This window comes from Leptopilina heterotoma, unplaced genomic scaffold (genome assembly GCF_015476425.1).
Source record: "Leptopilina heterotoma isolate Lh14 unplaced genomic scaffold, ASM1547642v1 Lhet_287, whole genome shotgun sequence".
Classification (NCBI taxonomy): Eukaryota; Metazoa; Arthropoda; class Insecta; order Hymenoptera; family Figitidae; genus Leptopilina; species Leptopilina heterotoma.
In genome coordinates, this window is record NW_025110994.1 from 365,531 (window position 1) to 371,106 (window position 5,576).

The window sequence follows — 5,576 nt, forward strand, 5'->3', positions numbered from 1 at the left end:
CTCAGCTTCTTGAGCTCCCGCTTAGGGCCCAGTCAGAGAGGATGGGAGCGGGGTCCCCTCCCCTCCTTTCGCCCCCTATTCACTCCTATCCCCACTTGAGCGTGGTTTAAGGACCGCCCTCCTAACCGTGAGACAAGAGCATCCCTCTTCTTCCTCTTCTTCTTCTTCTTGTTATTCTTCTTTTGCGCTGAAGAGATGATTGTGTGGCTCCAATATCAAGAGGGATCCCAATGATCAGAGGGTACTCCTACCCCCTGCGGGGGCGGTAGCCTCCACTACTCCCGCGACGAGTTAAACTTGGCTGCGGAGGTAGCACTCGTCCTAAAGGGCCCTCTCAGCCACCAGTGGAATCACCTCAATCTTAACATAAGTCAGAATCCTCAATCTTCTTTTTTTTCGCCACTTAAGTTCCAATTAACGAAACTGGGTCTTTACCAAATCTGCCATTTTCGATTTTGTACTATTTTGCTCTTAATTTTGATGAATTCGGATTATTGCACTGAGGAAAAAAAAACTTTAGGGAGCTTAAGGAAACTCATAACGGATAATAGTCATAACGGATAATAGGGAACTTTAGCGGACATTAGGAAACTATAGGGAACTTTAGAAGACTTTAAGGAACTCCAGGAAACATTAGAAAAACATTAAGAAACTTTAAGAGATTTTATAGGGAACTTTATAAAACATTAAAGAACTTTAGGAAACTTTAGCGGACATTAGAAAACTTTAGGGAACTTTAGAAGACTTTAAGGAACTCCAGAAAACATTAGAAAAACATTAAGAAACTTTAGGAAACTTCAAGAGATTTTATAGAGAACTTTATAAAACATTAAAGAACTTTAGGAAACTTTAGCGGACATTAGAAAACTTTAGGGAACTTTAGAAGACTTTAAGGAACTCCAGAAAACATTAGAAAAACATTAAGAAACTTTAGGAAACTTTAAGAGATTTTATAGGGAACTTTATAAAACATTAAAGAACTTTAGGAAACTTTAGCGGACATTAGGAATTTTTAAGGGACTTTATAGGAAACTTTAAGGAACTTCAGGAAACTTTAGGGAGCTTCAGGAAACTTTAAGAAACTTTGGGTAACCTTAGGAAACTTTAAGGGACTTTAGGGAACTTTGTAAGTAATTTTAGGCAACTTCAAGGAACATTATTAGACTCTATGAAACTTCAGGAAACATTAGCGGATATTAGGAAATTTTAGCAAATATTAGAAAACTTTAGCGGACATTAAAAAATTTTAGAGAACTTCAGGAAACTTTAAGGGACTTTATAGCGTACTTTATGAAACTTCAGGGAACTTTAGGAGACTTAAGTGAACTTTAGGAAACTTTAAGGAACTTTGGATAATCTTAGGAAACTTTAAGGGATCTTAAGGAACTTTATAGGTAACTTTAGTCAACTTAAAAGAACATTAGAAGACTCTATGAAACTTCAGGAAACTTTAGCGGATATTAGAAAACTTTAGCGAATATTAGAAAAGTTTATCGGACATTCAGAAACTTTAGGAGACTTGAGGAATTTTGAAGAAACTATGGAGAACTTCAGAGGACTTAATAAGTAACTTTAGGAAACCTTAGGGAACTTTTGAAGACTTTAGGGAACGTCAGATGAATTTATTAAACTTCAGGTATATTTTAGCGAATATTTGGAAACTTTAGGGAACTTTAGAAGACTTTGTAAAAGTTCGAGAAACTTTTAATGGTTAATAGGAAACTGTAAGGAACTTCAGGAAACTTTAGCGATTATCAGGGAACATTAGCGGACATTGGGAAACTTTGAGCGGATATTAAGAAACCTTATGGAACTTCAGGAAACTTTAGCAAACATTAGAAATCTTTAGGGAATTTTAAGGGACTTAATAGGGAACTTTATAAAACATTCATGAACGTTAAGATACTTTAAGGAACTGTAGCAAACTGTAGGAAACTTTAAGGGACTTTATAGGGAACTTTAGGAAACTTCAGGGAACTTTTGGAGACTTTAGGGAACTTCAGAAAACTTTAAGAAACTTTGGATAATCTTGGAAAACATTAAGGGACCTTAGGGAACTTTGTAGGTAACTTTAGGCAACTTAAAAGAACATTATAAGACTCTATGAAGTTTCAGGAAACTTTAGCGGATATTAGAAAACTTTAGCGAATATTAGAAAACTTTAGCGGACATTATGAAACTTTAGGAGAGTTCAGGAATCTTTAAGGAACAATATAGAACTTCAGAGGACTTGATAAGTAACTTCAAGAAACCTTAGGGAACTTTAGGAGACTCTAGGGAATTTCATAAAACTTTAAGAAACTTTAGGAAACTTTAGAGGATTTTATAAAACTTTAAGGGACTTTAGGAAACTTTGTAGGTAACTTTAGGATACTTCAGTAAACTTTAGGATACTTCAGTAAACTTTAGATAAGATTAGGAAACTTTAGAAGACTATAGAAACTTTAGGGGAGTTTAGGAAATTTTGTAGGTAAATTTAAGTATAACTTTAGGCAACTTCAAGGAATCTTAAGAGACTTTATGAAACTTTAGGAAACTTCAGGAAACTTTAAAGAACTTTGTAGGTAACGTTAGGCAACTTCATTGAGCATTAGGAGATTTTATGAAACTTTAGGAAACTTTAGCGAATATTAAAAAACTTTAGCGGATATTAGGAAACTTTAGGAGACTTAAGGAAACTTTAAGGAACTTTAGGGAAGTTCAGGGGACTTTATAAGTAACTTTATCGAACTTCAGCAAACTCTAAGTGACTTTAGGAAACTTTAAGGGATTTTATAGGAACTTCAGGAAACTTTATAGGTAACTTTAGTGAACTTCAGGAAACCTTAGGAAACTTTAGGCAACTTTAGGGAACTTCAGGAAATTTTTAAGAACTTCCTAGGTAACGTTAGGCAACTTCATTGAGCATTAGAAAACTTTATGAAACTTTATGAAACTTTAGCGAATATTTTAAAACTTTAGCGGATATTAGGAAACTTTAGAAGACTTCAGAGGAAACTTTAAGGAACGTTAGGGAATTTCAGGGGACTTTTTGAGTAACTTTAGCGAACTTTAGGAAACTTTAAGTAACTTTCGGAAACATATTTTTTTTATTTCGAAAAATTGATAATGTTTTTATGCGTCTAAAGTAATACAAAATAAAGATTTTATATTTTTTTAATTTAACTTTATCATAATGAAGTAATTAAAAGATTTTGTAAATATTTCGATTAAAATTTCCCTTTTTCCATAATTTATTCCATTCGAATTCCACATTCATGTTCCTCAATTGAATTCGAATTCGGTTTCATTCATAATTCCATGGAAAAAATTGAATTCGACAGAAATCATGAATGAAACCAAATCAATTATTGGAGTATAGTTGATTAATCAATTGGATTAGAGAAGAAATTTTTCTCGGAGAAAATACAAAAGAATATCAAAAGTATTGGTGATAGAATTTATAGAGAAAACAAGCAGAATAATACTTATGAAAAATTGACTATAATTAGATTTTTTAATACGAGATAAGAAAAAGAATTTTCCAATATAAGAAGAAAAAGAATCGTAAAAAACATTTTTTAAAAGAATTCGAAAGTAGATGACAGAGTTTATTGAAAAAAGGAAATATAATTCAATCTAGAATTGAACAGAATTAGATCCTTCGCTGTACAAAACAGAAGAGGAATTAAGAACTGCAAGAAGATGAAGATGCGAAGAAGGAGATGGAGAAAAAGAAGAAGTCATCCATAAAGGAATTCGAAATTAAGAGACAGGATTTATTGCGAAAATTAAGGATTTATTGCAGAATTCCATCAAGATGAAGCTGGAATGCACTGCAGATTGATTAAAATTCCATTTCGACGTTGAAGAAAACTACAGGATTTATTGCAATAAAAAAAATCTTTCCTTTTAAATAATCCTTTATTTTAAATGCAGAAAAATATATAATTAGCAAATTTTCTTGTCAGTTTCTATATATAATGAAACTATTCATCATAGAAATAAAACTTTCAGTTCCGTTGAAAATTAAAATTCTAATTTTTACTTCGTTATATATACTAAAGGAAAATTCGCTTTCATTCGTCTCGCGGTGATTGAAACTTAATAAAAAACTAAATATAGAAAGAAAGTAAAGAATTATCGTTTTTTTATCGCTTCGATTCTAAAAGTCGAGTCCGACTTTCTAAATTCGAGTTGATACTCATAGATTCGTAGAAATTTCGCTAATTTCAAATTTCCCTTTGACTTTGACTTTAACTTTGGCATTGATTTTCATTTTCATTTTCTCTTTGACTTTGACTATATAATTTTGACGTTGATTTTCATTTTCATTTTCACTCTGACTTTCATTTTAACCTTTGGTTTTAAATTTCGATTCGATTTTGACTTTGACGTTGATTTTCATTTTCATTTGCACTCTGACATACACTTTAACTTTGATGTTGATTTTCATGGTGAAAGTCAAAGTCAGAGTGAATTAGTAAAAATTAGTAAAATGAGTAAAAAATTATCAATTAATATAAATTAATAATAATTTCTACTAATTTTTAGCTAAATTTGATTCTCAGTTTTCTACGATTAAAACTATATATTTTCGTTAAAAACAGTAGAAGTTATGTTAATGTAATTTTCTCAAAAAAATTTTATTTAGGGACATGTCGAACACTACTTTAAATTTGTAATAATTTCTAGTATAATTCTTAGTAATTTTTTCTTTTCTATTTTCCGAGTTATTTTAGTTTAAAGCTACTGAATGAAACATTAAAAAATAATATAAATAATTAACCTTATAATTTTAAAGTAATTTACTATTTTTTACCATTTTGTTTACTATTTTTTACTACTTTTTGACATTTATTACTATTTTTGACATTGTTTTTTTTACTATTTCTCAATATCCATAAATCCACACTTGCTAATCAGATTTTTTGAAATTATCAAAAATTTACAAAAATTTAGCACAGTTCTCTTGAAAAAGTATCAAATTAATACTAAATTGATGCCAAAAATTTGGATCAATTTTTTATTCGATCTAAATTTTGGTATATGAAATTGATACACTTTAGTATCAATTTGATACTTTCAAAAAGATCGTGAACTTGAAAATATGTCTGAATTCGATTCTCTGATTAGGAACCAAAAGAAAATCAAATTATACGATTAACGATTTGATCCAAATTTTGGTATTAATTTGGTACTTTCAAAAAAATGTCTCCTTATTAAAAATTACAATGTCAAAAATGTTTTCTTTTGTATTATTTTCAACTAAATTCAGTGCGATATGTAATAAAAATCTCAACTTTCTAAATTAATAATTTTTAAAATGAAAACGAAAAATAATTTTTCGTTTTCATTTGAAAAATTAAGAATTTAGAAAGAAACAATTTAGAATTTAGAAACCAGAAAAACCACTATTTTTCGTTTTCATTTTAAAAACTACGCCGAAAAAAAATATATTTGAATCAAACATATATAATTATCTTTGTTATACAGTCAACCGAAAATTATTTTCGAATTAAACATAATAATTTTAATTTATTACTTAATATGTTTGATTCATGAAAAATTCCGTTTAATTCACTTGTAAAATAATA